Raw genomic sequence first — 19,922 nt, 5'->3', positions numbered from 1 at the left:
CCATGCAGATGCTGATGGAATTTCTTTACTCTGAATATTACTGATAAATCTTCCTTTTCAAGTTGTGAATAACCCTTCTCAACTGCAGAGAGGGTTCTACAGACATAGCCACATAGCCTATTGGTCTTTCGGAACCATCTTCCATCCTGTGTGACAACATCGCTCCCTCACCGTAAGGAGATGCCTAACAGGTTAATATTAATTCTTTTGATGGGTCATAATGTATTAGTAGACATGATGAGTGTAACAGCTTCTTGACTTTTACAAAGGCTTCTTCTTGCCATACATACCATGACCAACAATGGTTCTTTTTCAATTATAAGTGTAAAGGAGCTAACACTGTCGACAAGTTTGGCAAGAAGCGACTATATTAATTTATCATGCCCAAAAAAGATTTGAGCCCAGTGACACTGGTAGGAGAGGGCGCCTCTTTAATTGCCCTGGCTTTCTCCTCTATGGATGCAAACCTTTGGCATCCACTCGGTGACCCAAGTAAGTGATCACAGTCGCTTGGAAAGTACACATCTTTTTCTCCAATCATACACCAGCTTCCAAAACTCTTCTTAAAACTTCTTCCAGGTCGGCCAAATGTTTAACTTTCATTGATCCTATGATCAGGACATCATCCAGGTACACTTCTACTTGGGGAAGTCCTTGCGATAGGCTTTCCATGGTCCTTTGGAAGATGGCAGAGGCAGATAATACACCAAAGGGTAGTCATGTGTATTGGTATAGGCCCTTGTTCGTGCTGAAGGTTACATACCTTCTAGACATGCTGTCCAGCTCTAGCTGTTGGTGTGCGTGGCTCATGTCCAGTTTGGTGTAGGAATTATCTCCAGCTGGCTTAGCGTACAAATCTTCTATCCTCGGGATAGGATATTTATCTAGTTTAGCAACCTTGTTTACAGTTAATTTGTAGTCTCTGCAACTGCAAATAGTTTGATCTGGTTTCATCACAGGGACTATGGGCGCTGCCCATTCTGAAAATTGGACTGGCTGGATGATGCCTAGCTTCTCTAAGTAGCACAATTCTGCATCTACCTTCTCCTTGAGGGCATAAGGCACAGGTCTGACCTTAAAGAATCTACATATATTTTTGCTTTTAAGTCTTATATCTTTCCCAATTCATCATGAAATACACTGTCATACTGCCTTAACAGCTCAGGAATTCCTCCTGTTCTCATTTGAAAGATTTCTGACCAGTTGAGCTTAATTTTTTGTAACTAATCGTGGCCCAGAAGACTAGATCCTTCATCTGTCACAATGATCAATGAAAGCTGGGCTGTCTGTTGCCTATAGGACACAGGTACTGCGGCAATACCCTTGGTCTGTATTGACTCTCCAGTGTATGTGTTCAGTTGAGCTGTGGTTTGCTCCAGATTCAGTGGCTGGGTACCTTCATTTAGGTATTTAAATGTGTGTTCTCCCACCACTGGGGTCGAGGCTCCTGTGTCAACCTTCATGACTGGAGGCTTCCCATTCACTCGAAGGGTGATGGTGATGGTTCAGTTTTTACTGCTTTGACATTGTGTAGGGAATAGGTATCAGTATCAGCAGTTTCTGGTTCAGTTATATTGTGCACTTCAATCATCTTGGTCTGCTGTCTGATTGGCTGTCTCGATTTTGCCCTGCATTACTTTATTACGTGCCCTTTTTTCTGAGAGCAATGGCATTCTGCCTCTTTAAATCTGCAGGTTTCTGGTACATGGTTACCCCCATACCTGTAACAGATTGATTTCTGAATTGCTGCTGAGATGCATCCACTATGCCTTTTCATTTTTCGAGCAGCAGAGACAGTCCCCTGCTTCACGGTTGTCTCTCTGGTTTTCACGCCGTGCCCTGCAGTAGGTTCCCGCCCCAACTGAAAAACGGCGCCATGTTGCACACTCTGTAAAGCCTGTGAGTCCCTCTCAGCACTTTACATTGCTACCGCTATTTCTATGGCATGCTTCAAATCAATGTTAACTTCTGCAAGTAAATGGCACTGAATGGCGTTGTTGCGAATGCCATAAACCAACCAGCCCCACAACATGTCATTGAGTGTATCTCCGAAGTCGCAGTGCTCCGTCAAATGTTTCAACTTCACTATATAAGTTGCAATAGACTCTCCTGGGGCCCTTACTCTGGAGTTAAACTTAAATCTCTACATAATTATTGATGGCTTCAGCTGAAAATGCGTCTTCACGAGGTCTAGCAATTTGTTGAAAGGTTTGGAATTGGGTGAGTTCGGGGCCATCAGACTGCGGGTGAGGCTATACAACTTGGTCCCGCAGACACTTAAACAAATTGCTGTCTGCCTCTCCTCTGCTATTATTTCATTTGCCACAAATTAAAAACCAAGGTGCTCTATGTACCAGCTCCAGTCTTCCATGGACGATTCATAAGAGTCAATTCGGCTGAAAAGTGGCGTGACTTGTGAGTGTACTTTTCTTTCTCTCCTTAAGAATTGATGTACTCACATTCACAAGGCGAGGTGCAGCGTTGGAGCTATTTATCCTCGTCGCCAAATGTAATGAACTTGAGGAACTGGACAGGTTTCTTACTTGAAACAGATAACTTTATTACAGAGCTCGTTTAGAAGCTACATGTTTGAACTAGGTCCATGACTAGAAAACTCCACCCTTAAGATTATCTGCGCTTAGGGCTCATTCGTCAATACAATCATGTGACCCCTAAAGGCAGTAGGAAAGGTTATACCTACAGTCACTACAATATCCCAAAGTGCTTTACATTCAATGAAGTATCTTTTGAAATGTAGTCACTGTCGTCATATAAGAAATGCAACTATCAACTTGCACACAGCCAGCACCCACAAGCAACAATGTGATAAATGATCAGATCATCTTTTCTGTGATGTTGATTGAGGAATAAATATTGGCCAGGACACCGGAGAATGTCTCTGCTGCTATTCTTCACCAGATGCCATGGGATCTTTTATGTCCACCTGAGCAGGCAGATGAGGCATCAGTTTAACATCGCATCTGAAAGATAGCACCTCTGACAGTGGAGGACACCCACGAGACTAAAAACAGAAAAGGCTGGAAAAGCTCAGCAGGTCTGGTGGCATCTGTGGAGAGAGAAACAGAGTTAACGTTTCGAGTCTGTATGACTCTTCTTCAGAGCTGAAGAAAGGTAGAAATGTGATGGATTTTATACTGTTTAAGAGGGGGGCGGAGCAAAATCGAAGGTCAGGGATGGGTGGGAGCTCAGCTGGTGCTTTATGCTCAAGTGCAGGAACTGGACATGAACCAGAAATGTTATAATTCTCAGGTAAGAGTGCTACCAACTGAGCCACATGAATTTTACTGAACAGTTTAGCAATGTTATGAAACAGAGAAAAGCAGGTTATCAATCAGTGCTGCTAAACAGTATGCTCTACTGGAATCAGAAAGAGTTGGCTTGATTTATAGCATTATACCCGCTAGGGGATATGGAGCTATGTGAGTCAACTCTGGCATGTAAGGGGTGTAAGATCAATTTAGGTCTGTGATTAATGCCACTAATCCTGAGAGACCATCTACAACAGATTTAAACTTGTAACACCGGCATTGTCAAGTTTTCAAATAAACTGTTGCAGTTTCATTTTGAGTTATAATTCAGCACTTTTGTTCTTTTAAAACAGAATCGCTGTTCAAACAATACCTTATGAGTAAAAACATTGTGATTCGGCCTCAGTGGCAGACCAGATAAGAAACAAGACTTGCGATGTTAGTCATCATGTAATGGCAGTACTGGCAGTCACACAGGCCGACTTCCTTCAGGACAAAGTCCTGACCCCTTTTTATCAACAGCTTTACTAACCAGGTTAGCAATACAGAGAAAATCGGGCTGTCAATCAGCGCTGTGAAGCTGAACGGCCTACTGGAATCAAAACCACTGGGCTTGACTTTTAGGCCCCCAGGGGAGCAAGCATGGAGGCAGGGGGGGGAATTTCACGCTACTGGCCGACGTGCCAGTTCTTCAGCTCCGTACCCCCCCACCCCACGCCATTTCTCTGGGGGTGGGAGGGTGGGGAAACGGCAGGGTCCCCCGGCCGCGAGAGGTGGGTAGCTAATTGAGACGCTCTTGAGGCCAATTATCAGAAGCTGCATGTGATTTTTCGACTGGGGGGGCGCAGTTTAGCTGCCTGGAGGCAGCCTGCTGGCGACCGACTAGGGGGCCAGCGCTACAGGCAGGCCTTGAGGCCCTCCCTCCCGGGATTCAGCTAGCAGCCTCAGGCCACCATGTAGAGGGAAAGCCCCCCCTTCAAACCCCCAACAGTGGCGGCAAAAAGGCCTGAGGTTTTAAAATTGATAGACAGAAGGTGCCTCCACATTCGGGAAGCCCTCTCCCTGACTGCTGCTGCTTCCAAACTGCAGGGATTCGAGATCCCAGCTGTTGTCCCCAATTGGATGGTAGGCCCGGCCTCTGGCCAGTGATTGGCCAATTTGGGGAAAATCATGGGTGACAGACAATTTCCCACGCCGTGCGGGCTTTTGACCCTTATTTGAGTCTGGTGGTGGGGTTCAGAAGACTGCAGGGAAAGTCCCACCAGTAGCTGTGAAACATTTTTAGGTCATTGTGCTCATTTTGAGAAAGTAGTTTCCTGGCCTCCCAGGGCTGCTGTTACCCAATTATATCCCCACACGGCGCCATGCTCTGCCACCCGGAGACAGAGTGAGAAAATCTAGTGGCAGTACACGGGGACCCACAGAAAAACCGACCGCTGTCGCCATCAAAACAAGGCCATTGTACTTCCAACTGATGGTAAAAGGGCAGACAGCAAAAGCATCTGTCGTTAGGGTTGCACCACTTGTGAACCAAAAAGAATCAAAGCACCATTTTTTACTTCTCGCAGTCGTGTTTTCTTTCAAATTGTCTTTCCCTCTGAGAGTCGAGATTTGCCAAGCCAGCCTCGCTGGGCCGTCCTGAATCCCTAGGAATTAAAAATGAATTTTCTGGACACTGTGGCAAGATAAAAATGATATTTGTTTTAAAGATGTGTTTCTTTTTCGCCTCCTTTGAACACTTTTGTTTGGTAGTTAGAAGAATATTGGACAAGGGGAAGGAATGGTATTTGATTGGATGGGGCAGTGAAGGGAAGAAGATCACGTGATGAAACCTTTAGGGTTACAACCAGCCAGAATTGGTAACACTAATTAAGCTGGAACATGATTCTGGTGACCCCCTGATGTCTTCCAGTGTCTTGTCCGAATGCTCATTCCTTTGTGAGCAGATTGTCGGGCCTGGGCTCCCTGCTTCCCTCTTGATTGGAGCGCAGCTCCCTGGAACAGTTCACCCTCCCCTTACCCCTCTCCCTCACTGGAGCCTGCCTGAATTTCCAGCCTTGAAACTATCCCCACAGTAAAGCCAAGCTCCCCAGCCTGCACCCTGGAGTTGAACCAAAGGCAGGCAGAGTTATCATGTAGCAGATCCCTGGGGCCTTGTCACAGCATCAAGATGCAGGCCATTGCAGAATGCAATTGCGGGCCATCAGGATTACAATAGTGAAGGTGTCCTGCTGGAAGCCAGCCACATAAATAGGGAAGCTCCATCCCTGTGGAGCACTGAATTTCCGACGCTTGTTCACTTCTCCCATCTTTTTAAGGTCCGTATTGACAGAGTGCTAGACCCTTTAGCATGTCTGTGACAGTACCAACGATAGCTGTTAGACCTGTGTAGCAATCCTGAGCGGAGCAGCCTGAGACCCCGATCTGCTCCAGGTAGAAGAATTTTCAGAATGGGCCCTCGAAAAGGCTCAAGGCCCTGGTTTGGATAAGCAAGGGGGCCTGGTGCATGTTTCAGGCAAACACCAGGGACACTTGCAAAGCTACCTTCAACAATATGGCGGCACCTGTAATGTGGACATGGGGCATTGTGGCCTGAAATTGGAAGTCTGTGCCCTTGTTTTCCACTGGGAAAGTAAGTGCAACAAATACCAATTTCTGCCCCTTGATTTTTAACCTGTTGTTTCTCCCATCCCTCTGTTTTGTTGCATCCAATGAAGGGTCTCGTCACCTGCTGGTTTTCAGTTCTAGTGGAGGGCTTAGACCCAAAACATAGCCTTTCTTTTCTAGTTTCAGCTGCTGACCAGCCTGTGTGTACTTCTGGCCTTTCTGGATTTTATTTCAGAGTACTCTTAGTGCTTTGAAGATATCTGTGGGAGGGTAAAGCATTACACAGCTCACAAGGTGTGGTGATTCTGTGTATCTTCGGTAATGTCAATACATTCCAAAGAATGTTACAGACACTTACAAACATGCCAAAACCATATTTTGCAATAGTCACAGCAGTTTCGCAAAAATTGCTCAAATCTACTGGAAACAATTGGCTAGTTTTTGTTGGCCTCCAATGGCTTGGAGAAAACCATTCCATTACATTATATAAACATTTAAAAAGTAATGCCCAGTGCATGAATACACACTTTTATGAATATTAAATAGTTCTGAAAACGATTGTGAGTTTTATTATAGCACAAATCTGTGGACTATGTCTGGGTTCTCTGGACATCTCAGTCTTATAACAATTGGTAAGTTCAACAGGAGAACAGATCATCGAGAGGGGCTCCAGACTAGAGGGAGCGTCAGTCGAGCTCAGTTGGTTTCAAAGGGTGAATTGAGCTGACTGTCTCTTGATGTGTTGGACTGAGAAGCTTGTGGGTGATCAAACCTTCCGACTTAAGGGAACAGAAAGCACCAGGATTGATCCCATTTCATAGATGTGCAGCTCCTGTTGGCAAACCACAAAGCGGAACCAAAATCGACCCAATATCCTTATCACGTCAGCTGTAATCAGCAGCAGTGACAACTTAACTTGGTGAGGGGGAAGCAAGACAATGGAAACAAGAATAATTGTAGGGCAGGGGAGCAAGTAGCTTTCTCCATTTTTCTGCCCTCCTTTCATGATGTTACTGACCCTTGCCATACCAGAGCGCGACAGTAGCTGCTAACCCTCGAGTACCTTACTCAAAGGCCATTCCTGACGTCTCATGCTGGATAGGCGATGTCAGCAACATTAACACCTGATCTTTTCCCTATTCAACTTTGAAATATAACCAATAATCAGTCAGCTCTTGAGTTGGGATATTTTTATATTCTGTAATCCCTCTAGCATCAGGGTGACAGCGGTGTAGTGGTAATATCACTGGGTTTATAATCCAGAGGCCCAGGCTAATGTTCTAGGGCACAGGTTCAAATCCCACCATAGCAGCTGCTGGAATTTAAATTCAATTAATAAATCTGGAACTGAAAGCAAGACTCAGTAATGGTGTCTATGACAACAATCATTGATTGTTGTAAAAACCCATCTGGTTCACTAATGTACTTTAGATAAGGACATCTAAACCTAATGTACATGTGACTCCAGACTCACAGTAATGTGGTTGACCCTTAACTGCCCTCAGTTCAATGGTGGTTAGGGATGGGCAACAAATGCTGGCCTTGTCACATCCCATGAAAGAGAAAATAAATCTTATTCTCACTATGATTTACTTCACCAGGGCTACTTAAACTGATCCAACTCAACAGTAACAATTCTTTTGTACATGCATGTTGCTTTATTATTCTGCTCTAGAAAGGCATTTGAGTTCAAACCTTAAAAATGGATAGCATAGCTTATCTGTGTGACATCCTTCCACTTCCTTCACCCGCCTATCTCTGGCTTCTCTGAGAAACAGTACCAATTTAAGGCAGTTTTATATTGCACCCTCTTCAAACACATGGAATTGAAACTATCCACCCTGCCAGAAATCAATGAGGAGCACAAACCGTTGAGCCAACCAGCACATACTAAACACACACATCAACGAGAAGAGCTGATTCCAGAGGACTACAATGAATAAAATTGGAGGAAGAGCGCATGACAGGGCACATACAGGTCTCCCTCCTTCAGCTCTACTTGTGGTACAGGGATCCTCATTCTACGTGAACTCATGGAGCTATTCCACGCTATTCCCATTGGTGAAGCAACTCAGTCTTTGCACCAACACTTGACTATAAAATAAAAGTGCGAGACTGAACACAAAAGGCACTTTCCAGTGACAATAAAAACAAGTAGACAACAATCGGGATCAAATTTAAGAGTTTTTTGCTGCATGGGCACTCGTGTTCCTTTAGGTACAGGGTTTATTCTCCTTTAAAGTGTTTCATGTAAGATCTTTACAGCCAATGGCCTGAGTAAATTTTGCTCCTCAGGCTAGATTTGAATTCAGGATTTGGATGTGGGGAAAACCCCCAAACGTTGGTTTGAACTACAGATACTTCAGCTATTAGACTTGGCTGTTCGAATTGAATTTTGGAGTGTTTCAATTCTTAAAAAAAAATCTAATTAGCATATGCTCAGCATGGCAAGATCACTGTTAATATTGCGAATCAGTGCAGTGTTGCACATTGGAACCACCACCATGTGACAGTCTCAATAGCAAGTCATGATGTGATAATCTTGAATTTCACATCAAGTGGATAACTTACCAATGCAAACAACATCAACAACAACAACTGGCATTTATCTAGCACCTTTAACGTGGTAAACCAACTTCAGGCTCTTCACAGCGGCATCGGCCAACAAAATTTGACACCGGGTCACAAGGAGATTTTTGGGCAGATGGCCAAAGGTTTGATCAAAGAGTTAAATTTTAAGGAGCATCTTAAAGGAGGAAAGAGCTAGAAAGGAGAGATTTGGGGAGGGGATTCCAGAGCTTAGGGCCTCAGCAGTTGAAGGTGCACGTTCACCTGGACATCCCCAAAGGAAAAGGGTTGTGGCTGATAGGTCATGGAGGGGAGGTGAAAGGTGATACCGAGGGGTCAAAAGTCAAAGGGGAAAGGAAATGGGTGACTTGGGGAGGAAAAAGATGGGGGAGCACATGAAGAACCAAATCCATACCATGCTGTCCGAATCAAAAGTGAAACGAGAGTCGTGGTGGGTGAGATCAGGTGCTGCATGGGAGTGTGATCCGTGGGTGGGTGGAGATGCAGGTCAGCTCAGATCAACAACTGAAAGCGAACCCCAGCAGGCAGCATTGAAAATGCTCAGGGCATTGAGGTGAGTGTGATATGTGAAGGACCCGCGTGTGTGTGGGAGAGTGTTTGCATGAGGCTCTGAAAGGCCCTGCCACACACACGCTTCTCCCTCCAGGATCACTTGTGGGCCAGCTGCTCCCTCTGTGGTGACAGAGGACGAGGTTGAGGGGCTCACAGGCAAAGGGGACTCGGAGGGAGAGGACAGCCTCTGAGATTCCTGAGTGGATGACCCAGAGGTGTCCAGCTGCCGCTTCTCCTCCCTTCGAATGCCTGGTGTCCTGGTCTGACTCCTTGAAGTGAAGAAACACGTGGAGGGACATCAAGGTGCCCTGTTTCCCTCTCGCATTGTCACTTCAGGAATGCACCCTTGGCTTCCATGATGGAGTGCAGGTCTGCACGCATCTCGCATTCTGCAGGGCTGTGGTTTCCATGGCATCCGCCATCCTCCCCATGGAGACCTCCATACACACACATGTGGGCACCACTTCATCAGAGAGCAGGCATACACACTCCAACGTGCCACTCTGTTGAGGGCTTCCAACAGCTCTGCATGATGTTCCCCTGTCTTCTGCTGACTCTCCGGGATGAGTTGGAAGGTCAAATCCAGAGACTCATTATCTGACTCGGACCTCACAGATGCCTCTTCCCCAGCAGCCCTCCAAGTGCCGGGGGGATCTCGGCTGAACCTGCCTCCTCCTGCTGCGGACACGTGTCCGTGCGGTGACCACCAGATTGTGAACCCGAGCCTGCTCTAGATCTAGGTCCCACCAAGGTCTGTGTCTCTGCGCTGGTGGAGGGTGTGGGTAAGCGCTGTGATGGGTCTTTAAGGCTGCTTATTTCCAGCTCTTCAATGGAGGAGGTGTCGTATTGGCTGGAGGTGAGGATGTGGTTGGAGCTGAAGGATTGGCTGGCTGAGGGTGTCGATTGCTTGCCAGAGCTCCCTGCGAACCAAAGTAGAGGTGTTGTCCCTTGAGGTGTGAGGTCCCTGTGGATGTGTGAAGGGTTTATGAGTGTATGAGCTGAGAGTGATGAGAAGAGTGAGTTAACCTGGCAGAACGGATGAGACCTTTCATCCTGTAGTGGCACTGGGTGGCTGTCCTCTTTTTCAGGGCATTGGCACTGACCACCGCTGCCACCACCCCCCATGCTGGATTGGTGATGCCGCTGCCCCTCCTGCGGTTGGAGCGGGGGTTGAGGACATCACGAGGTGGGCCTCCAAGGTGCTCGAGGGACGTGCCACTGAACCTGGGGGCTGCAGTCTTTTTTGCCTTTCGGGACCATCCTGTGTGCTGTACGGCCGTCCTGGGCTGGAGGCACTGAGAGGCGTACGCGAGGCTGCACTTTAAATGTGATGCCCATCATGATGAAGCGGCGAGGTGATGGCGTGGCGGGTGAATGAGACTCTGCCTGCCATGGAAACGGCGTGTTCCCCGGGAATGCATAATTAATGCGATGAGGTTGGGACGATACAGGGTGGGAAGCCGCCATTGTGGCCGGCGGGTAAAATGTCGTTTTACCCACCCGCTACTGCACTTAGTGCAAATCTGGGACGACTCCGCCCATAGTTTCTTTTGTAACCTCTAGGGCAAGGGTGTGATAAAAAGCTTGCTGCTGTGTTATTTGAAATTGTTTCACTCTCTCCAAGGGTAAGACATGCGCACATCTCACATACAAATATAAGTGATTGTGAAGGCAGCATACTAAAATTGTCCGTGACAATATATAACTAGGATATATAAGGGCCAAGCTTGCCTGCCAACTGCATGAACTCAGAAAACTCACCCATTCCACTTGTGGCATAGCTTCTTCAAGAAGAACGCTTTTATTGTCAGCATACATTTGAATTGGCTTTGCCAGGTGACGTGCTGTTTTTGCATTTTAAGTATTTTCCAGTGCTGTCTTTCATTATTCTTGGCTACTGTTGCTCTTTACATAGCACACGCAAAGTATATCGCCGCTCCTCTGGACATTTACACTGCGTGATTCAGATGAAGAACCTGGAGCTCACGAGGAGCCAACAAATGCAGGTGCATTGATGCTAGTGATGGTGTTCTGTCTGCATCCATCACTAACTCCAACTTATAGACTGCTCCACACATTCCTGAGATTATTGAGGTGATCTGATTTCATTTCCTCGATTTCATTGAACAGCCTGTCACAGGATTGTAACATACGATGATGATGCGCAGGCAAAATCTGGAACAGGGTCGATAGAAGATTAAACTTTCATGTTACCCGTTCTTTCTATGTCATGACAGAGGACATTTGCCGTATTAGGCAGTCTGCAATTGACGTGTGTGGCAAGCAGACGACAAACACAATGTTTGTAATGGTCCTTTAGCCTCATTTTCCCTCCGGAAAGAAAAACTCTTTCCTGGTGTCCTGGCCAATATTTATCCCGCAAACAACATCGCAAAAGCAGATTATCTGGCCATTATCACATTGCCTCTTGTGGGACCTTAATTGCTAAGTGCAAAATCTGCTGTTTCTTACATTATAGCAGTAACTACACTTCAAAAGTACTTCACTGGCTGTCAAGTGCTTGAGGATGTTTTGAGGCTGTGCAGGGCCTCTTGTGCATTATATCAATGCAAGTCTCCCTTTCAAAAAGGAAACATAACTGGCCCGGACACAGAGGGCAGAATTCTCCATCCCAGAGACGAAGGCCGGAATTTTCCGCTCCCGTTGGCAGCGGGCATGACCAGACAATATGGCGAGAAGGCCAAAAGTCAGTTTTGCGATGCCGTGGAAACAGTTGGCATTTGTCTGCTCCGCCTGTCAACAGCGGGCCGCATTCCCCACCGTCCGACCTCGGGGGAACTTGATTTTAATGCATTTGCATCTCATCATTGTGGCAGCGTGCCAGAATCATCCCCCGCCACGTCAAACTTACATCCCACGCCGGGCGTGACTTCAGAACGACTCGAGTTACGACTGCCTTTAAAAGTCGTGCACCTGGCGAGCTGAACTTTGAGGGGAACTGGGAGGTGAGTGCACACAACCTTGTGCAGCGCTTGCAAGGGTGACCCGTAGGACATCAAGGGAGAGGCGTCGCATATTTGTTGGGGGTGGGGGAGAAACAGGCAAGTCCTTTTTCCCCGCCTGACTTTCAGCGCAGTGCCTGGGCAAGGGCTCCAGTGTGGGTGGGCCTGGGGTGGGGGTTGGCGGGGATGGCACAGGCTGAAGGAAGTACACAAGTACATGCCAGTGGGGTGGGGAGCGGGGGGAGAGGGGGGGTGGAGGGTGAGGGAAGCAGCCACGCACATGGGAAAGCTTGTCAAAGGTGAGCATTTTTCTGCAGCTGAGGCCGTTCAGCAGCAGCTCCATTGACAGGCTTGGAGTCGGGCCTCTGAAGCTTTTCTGCAAAAGCATGAAAGTGCCACCAAATGCTCCAGAACCTTTCACTCCTCGGGTGCAGGCTGCAGGCGCGTTTTAGGGGACAGCAAAACAATTGGCCGACGGGGCAAGTTGTAGAATCCCCTTGCGAAAGGCGGCCATGGCGCAGTCACTGGTGGAGGTGCTCACAGCCCCTTGCAATGTCTTTATTAAGGTTTGTACCAGTATCCCTCATGATTCAAGCTAACAGTGCAGCCCTGCAGTGCGGGTTGGGAGAATGCCTGTGCCTGAGCTGAGAGCATAGCTCACAGTCTAGAGTCCGAAGCTGCTGCCAATCAGTCAAGTGGAGTGGGGCAGAGGTGGGTGGGGTTTTGGACAGCCATGCAGTGCACTACACACTGGCCATCCAAGTAGTGGCCTGCACTCTCCAGCATGCGTGAAGGGATCTTGAGACTTAACTGAGAGATGTCCTTGGGACATATATGCTAAACCACTCGTCTCTCTCTTTGATCCTGCAGGAGAAGAACATCAGGATCATGGGGCCTGGTGATTTAGCGGTGTGCCTCATGGCTTACAGGGAGCAGAGAAGGAGAAGAGTGTGGAGGCGCCTGGCTTGGCAAAGGGAGGAGCACCTCCCTGAAGATGAGGGTGTGACAGGGTCTCCGGCGCTGGCAGCTGAAGATCCACGGTGAGCTGTCGCTCGTAGGCACCTCGCTAGACCCAGGTTCTATAGATGGTGCTTGTCGTTCCTGCAGATGACCGAGAACCAGTGTCACCGAAGACTACACATGTCTAGGGAACTGGCCAGTCACGTATGCCACCTGCTGCAGGATTTGACGCTACAGGGACATGGAGGGCATCCACTGCTACTGGCCGTGAAAATGGCCATGGCACTCAATTTTTACGCTAGTGGCTACTTCCAGGGCTCCACAGGTGACCTGAGAGGGATCTCGCAACCCTCCACACACAAATGTATCCAGGAGATCACGGATGTCATCTTTGCGAAGGCACAAAACTTTGTGAATTTCAACCGGGATCAGGAAAGCCAGGAAGCAAGAGTGCTGGGACTTGTGGCGATCTCTGGTTTTCCACAGGTGCAGGGTGCCATTGACTGCACTCACATGGCACTTAGATCTCCGTGGCAACAAGCAGTCAACTACATCAACTGCAAGGGCTTCCACTCACTGAATGTTCAGCTGGTGTGCGACCACCACAAACACATCCTACAGGTCTGCGCACGATTCCCAGGGAGCATCCATGACTCCTACATCCTTAGAAAGTCTCAGATCACTGACACCTTCCAGGGTCCACAGAGGCTGCAGGGTTGGATCCTTGGGCGCAAAGGCTATGCACAGGGGACGTGGCTGATGACACTCGTACAGCGGCCTCAGACTGCAGCGGAGAGAGCATAACAAGGCTCATGCCACAACTCAGACTTTGGTGGAGTAAACGATAGGCATATTGAAAATGAGGTTCCGGTGCCTCGACAGGTTCAGTGGAGCGCTGCAATAGAGTCCACCGAGGGGGGGTTGTGCATCATCGTAGCTTGCTGTGTGCTATATAACCTGGCGCTGCAATGGGGGGAGGACGTGGCTAAGGAGGAGATGGAAAAGCTGCACGTCTCCTCCCATGAGGGGGACATCGAAGGGGATGAGGGTGATGGGGTCCTCAAAGGTAAGGATGCCGGCCAAGAGGTTATTGCACTGGCCAGACAGGGTTGACGCACTCGTGAGGCCTGAATAGCAGAAAGATTTGTGGAGGATGATGATGAGATGCAGTGAGGACAGTCCTGACATCCTCACCTTGCACCTGTGCACGTTTGACTCCTGTGTGGCCGATGGCGGTGCACATACCCTCAGTGCTCAGGCTCCTGTTATGCAGATGCAGCGGAGGCCCTAATAGCTAGATTCCAGGGGGATGATGACGACATGCAGTGAGGACACTCCATAGATCTTCACACAGCCCCTGTGAATGTCTGACTCCTGTCTGTCCGAGGGCAGCTCACTGCGCTCTGTGATCATGGTCATATCATGGAGGCGCAGCCGTGAAGCTTTAAATACACCTGATCCTTTGTCAGCCTTCAGCACCTGACCCCTTGAGGACCACACCATCACTGGACACAGATGCTTAAGAAATTGGGTGCCAGTCGCACCTCAAAGGCGCTGGGAGCATAAAGAGAGAATGACGGAACTCTGTTCCACCTGCCTATGACATTCTGGCAGCAATGACCAGCACCATCGAGGTGCAGGAATTACTGATGTGTTCAGTGAGCGTAAGGCCGGACCATTACTTTTCTCTGAAGGTTACACACTGCACAGGGAAGAGGCCCTGGACTGAGACACCTGCCTTTATCTTGTTGAGGAACCAAGTTTTCACATCTGAGTGACACAAACACTGCTCATCAGCACAAGGGGCCATAGACAGGGAGACATTCTTGGGAGTTTATTTACAATAGTGAACATTATGTACAAGTGATTAACACCCGTGCCCACGTGGTGCAGCTAAATCTTCTTAACCTTCCAAACCCTGCCGCTACATCTTAGTGCTCCACCGACATCCTCAGTGGAGGTGGAGGCAGCCTGCTGACTGGCGGGCGTCCTCTGGAGGGCCAAGACCTGGAGGGCCCCGGTCTGCTTTGGGTATCCTGCTGTGGGCCAGGTACACCCTCCTTGGCCTGTGGAGCTGAAGATGATGGGGTCACAGGAAGAGGGGATTTGGATGAGCCTGACACTCCCAGAGTTACCTGAGTGGATGGCCCCGGGGTGTTGAGCTGCTGGTCCTCCTCCCTCTGGGTGCCCAACAGCCCCTAGCTGACTCTTTGAGGAGAAGGAGAAGCTGGAGTGAGGTCAAGCTGTCCCGTATCCCTCTCGCGTTGACACTGTTGGAGGCCAACAATGGCATCAGCAATGGAGGTTAGCCTGCGTAGTAGTGCAGGACCGATGCCCTGGACCAAGGTCTCCATGGCCACCATCGTGCCAGTGTTGACCTGGGGTGTGTCGGCAATGCCGGTGCTATCACCTCAGACTGAAGGCGGACGGACTCCTCCATCGTCCCTTGCAGTCTGAGGAGTGCACCAGACATCCCTTCCTGATGTTCCCCTGGTTGTCTTGGAAGCTCCAACAACTGATTGAGGACCGAGTCCAGAGGCTCATCATCTGACTCGGACTCAGCAGATTTCTTGCCTGCAGCAGTCCTCGGCAACCTTGGATGTCCCTGCCTCTGCCTGCTGTAAAACAGATTGTGTGGTGTGATCACCAGATTGTGATCTCGAGGATGCTCTGCATTTAGATCCCACTGAGGTGTGTGTTACTGCGCTGGTGGAGGGTGTGGGTGAGCGCCGTGACAGGTCTTCAGTGGTGCTGCCTGCAGGGTCCTCATCCGAGGTGCCCAAAGTGCTGGAGTCGGGGCCAAGGCTGCCTGAGGGAAAAATGGCAGATGTGCCTAGGAGAGAAAGTGGAGAGTATTAGTCCTTGGCAGCCACATTACATACAGAACAGTGAACTCAGAGTAGCATTGCCAGAGCAATGTATAGTGCAGCATCCTCATGTGGATGCTTGCCATCGACCTCACCGTTGCCACAGGAACGGTCCATGTCCTCTCCGGCCATCTCCAACGTGCGACTCTCAACCTTGATATCCGGCTCTCTACCCCGAGTCTGGGCCCTCTCCCGTTGATTGTGTGTGACCTTGTCCTGCATAAAGACAGATGAAGAGAGTGTGGGCATGATGCATGCCTGGCCAAATGAGAAAGATGCCAGGTGTGCGTGTGTGCTGAGTGGAACCATGGATGGGGTGAGGAGGTAATCTCCAGAGGAGGTGAGGCCAGATGGAGATATCAGGGTGTGTGTGAGAGAGTAAAGTTTTTTTAAATTCATTTATGCGATGTGGGCTTCGCTGGCTAGGCAGCATTTATTGCCCATCCCTAGTTGCCCTTGAGAAGGTGGTGGTGAGCTACCTTCTTGAACCGCTGCAGTCCATGTAGTGTAGGTACACCCACAGTGCTGTTAGAGGGAGTTCCAGGATTTTGACCCTGCGACAGTGAAGCTACGGCAATATATTTCCAAGTCAGGATAGTGAGTGACTTGGAGGGGAACTTCCAGGTGGTGGTGTTCCCCTGTATCTGCTGCCCTTGTCCTTCTAGGTGGTAGTGGTCGTGGGTTTGGAAGGTGCTGTCTAAGGAGCCTTGGTGAATTCCTGCAGCGCGTCTTGTAGATGGTACACACTGCTGCTACTGTGCGTCGGTGATGGAGGGAGTGAATGTTTGTGGATGTGGTGCCAATCAAACGGGCTGCTTTGTCCTGGATGGTGGCAAGCTCCTTGAGTGTTGTGGGAGCTGCACTCATCCAGGAAAGTGGGGAGTATTCCATCACACTCCTGCCTTGTGCCCTGTGGATGGTGGACCTAGCCACTGACCTGCTTTTGTTGCAACAGTATTTATATGGCTAGTCCATTTCAGTTTCTGGTCAATGGTAACCCCCAGGATGTTGATAGTGGGGGATTCAGTGATGGTAATGCCACTGAATGCCAAGGGGCGAAGGTTAGACTCTCTCTTGTTGGTTATTGCCTGGCACTTGTGTGGCGCGAATTTTACTTGTCACTTGTCAGCCCAAGCCTGGATATTGTCCAGGTCTTGCTGCATTTGGACATGGACTGTTTCAGTATCTGAGGAGTTGTGAATGGTGCTAAACATTGTGCAATCATCAGCGAACATCCCCACTTCTGACCTTATGATGGAAGGAAAGTCATTGCTGAAGCAGTTGAAGATGGTTGGGCCCAGGACACGACCCTGAGGAACTCCTGCAGTGATGTCCTAGAGCTGAAATGACGGACCTCCAACAGCCACAACCATCTTCCTTTGTGCCAGTAGTGATGCCCCTTGAGCTGGCAGTGAGTGAGATGCCGGTGAATGTTTGATGGGCTTGTGAGTAGGTGTGTTTAGAGTGATGAGATGGTTGACTTACCTTGGCAGCAGGGTTGAGATCATGCATCCATTTTCTACATTGGAAGGCCGACCTCCTTTGTGCAGTGTTGGCACTGACCACCGCTGCCACCGCCTCCCAAGCCGGAGTGGTGAGTCTAATGGGCCCCCTGCAGTTGAAGTGGGGATAGAGGACAGCATGGCGGGCCTCCACGGTGTCCAAAAGGCATCTCTGGGAAGCGTCACTGAATTGAGGGGCTGCACTCTTCTTGGGTTTTGGGGCCATGTCTTCACTGGAGTAGTCCTGGGCTGCAAGCATTGAGATCTGTGCGCATAGCTGCAGTTTAAATATGGTGCCCGGAATGAGGAAGCAGTGAGGTACTGCGTGGCAGGCAAACTGATGTTTCCCGGGAATGCATTATTAATGAAGCAGGACACATCGGGGAGGGGGCGATGCTGCGCATGAGTCCACCTTTGCGGCTAGCGAGTAAAACACCGTTTTTCACAACCACTACCGCACTTAGCGCAAATCAGGGACAATTCCACCCTACGTCCGATGGCAGAAGCGAGAGTCGGGGTGACTTCCTCTGGAGAGAGTGGCGGCTGAACACGCGAGATCTGAACACGTTCAGCTTATTAATTACGCAGCCGTGGAGGAGCACATCGAATCTCATGGCGGGGTGGGCCGGGAGTGGTGCACTCTGCCGCCATAGGCACCAACATCCGGGCGCCATATTTGAATGGCACCCAGGCAGCCATTCACTCTTCCACTCTGCTCCTTGACTCCCCGTCCCCAGCCCTGGCTCAGTCTCACCCCTCTCCTGTGTCCAGCCTTGGCACACGGTGTGTGACAGGCAGCTGATATCTCTCAAGGGACGGTGTGAAAGGAAGCCAACCTCGCCAGGTGACACCACCTGTCATGAAATAGAGCGTTCTAAATTCCTGCTGGCGGGGGGCTAAATTTGGAGAGGGGACAAAATTCCAGTGTATTAATGAGTATTCATGAGATGCAAACGGGGTTGCCGACATAGATCATCAGGAAACTCGACCTGTCTTTACACCACCGTGAATGTCGGGAGTACAAGATTCTAAACTAACTTCCTTACACATCAATATACAATCCGTCGGCGCAAATTAGAGGAATGAATTGATTAAAAAAAACATTAAGTGAGATGGTAAGGGATTCAAGCACTACCTGTATCCTGTGTATAAAACAAGATTTCAATCTAATAAGATTACCTCAGGCGTCGGGGAACTGATTTTTAGCTTCCTGCCAAAGGTTGCTTCCCCACCCACCGTGATTCCCACTACTGGCGAGCATGGAGAATTCCGCCCTAGGTGTTTCACTCAGTCTTCAAGTGCAACTTGTCATAGATGCCACCCAGGTGAACATCAGGGCTCCCCTTCAATCCATAGCCTAAATGTACGAGCAAGATATGGGCTGGAATTTTTCAAAAGGCTATGTAACCCTGCTGCTGGGACTGAAAGCAGGAACATCATTTTGAAGAGTGAAGGACTTTTGAGAGACCACGGCTGCGATAGATTATACTGAGGTCGTCACACGTATAAAAACCTAAATGATTCTGGTTTCCATTATTTGAAACATTGGCGGACGATTTAGCCTGGAAGTAAAAATAATACAAACCACATTACAGTAGGAACGTTTAACAGTTAGAGAAGTTGCAGTATGTAAATTCAGTAGTTTTGATGGCATGATTAGATACTGTTTTCAGAAATAAACAGGAGCGATGTGAAGAAGTACAAATTGATTTTTAAAAATAACTTCTGCTTGTGAAACGGAGCTTTCTTTGTCGAAAGTGAAAGTGTTCAAAATACTAAACTGATAAATAAAAAAAACCTGCTTTAAGATGATTAGAAATAGACAGCAAGCAGTATACAACCTGGAATCTCAGCAGTCAGGCCGAAAATAATTTATTGAAAAAGGGGTATTTTTGTCTCAAAATAATAAGTATCATAGTACAGCGAAAATCACACAGATATACATAATGGGGGAACATTGTTGGTTGTAAATAAACAATTCGTGAAATGTAGGATAAAACAATTTTGTCAAACTTCATTTGTTCTTTAATAGCCTGAGGTAATCTTATTAGATTGAAATCTTGTTTTATACACAGGATATAGGTAATGCTTGAATCCCTTACAATCTTACTTAATGTTTTTTTAAAATCAATTCATTCCTCTGTTTTGTGCTGACAGATTGTATATTGATGTTAATGGACTATTTTTGGTTCACACTTGAAACTTTTGATCAAAGAGTCCTTTTCCTCTAACTATGAAAGCTCTTGTGTAGAATTTACCATAAATGTGCAGAGTGTGGTGACGGTCTGGAATACGCTGCCTGGGAGGGTGGTGGAGGCAGGTTGCCTCACATCCTTTAAAAAGTACCTGAATGAGCACTTGGCACGTCATAACATTTAAGGCTATGGGCCAAGTGCTGGTAAATGGGATTAGGTAAGTAGGTCAGGTGTTTCTCACGTGTCAGTGCAGACCCGATGGGCCGAAGGGCCTCTTCTGCGCTGTGTGATTCTGTGATTCTGTGAACTGACGCCACAGGAGTGTGGGGCAGGACCCTGGGTGGCATTTTACCAGTAGCTGCCATTTAAGAAGCTGTGCCCGGACCTGGAGTCCAAATTGAGGGCCTTAACCTGCCTA

At 48.4% G+C, this 19,922-nt stretch overlaps 1 long non-coding RNA gene across 1 annotated transcript in view; it reads left to right on the top strand.

Moving 5' to 3' along the window:
- The first annotated feature begins 2,357 nt into the window (after positions 1-2,357).
- LOC144679301 (uncharacterized) overlaps positions 2,358-19,922 on the top strand; it is a 72,113-nt gene continuing 54,548 nt past the window's right edge. The window contains exon 1 of the long non-coding RNA XR_013576309.1: positions 2,358-2,415. This is a non-coding gene — a long non-coding RNA (uncharacterized LOC144679301). The remainder of the gene's footprint in view (positions 2,416-19,922) is intronic.

This window comes from Cetorhinus maximus, chromosome 4 (assembly GCF_964194155.1).
Source record: "Cetorhinus maximus chromosome 4, sCetMax3.hap1.1, whole genome shotgun sequence".
Lineage (NCBI taxonomy): Eukaryota > Metazoa > Chordata > Chondrichthyes > Lamniformes > Cetorhinidae > Cetorhinus > Cetorhinus maximus.
This window is presented reverse-complemented; position numbering and strand designations above follow the sequence as displayed.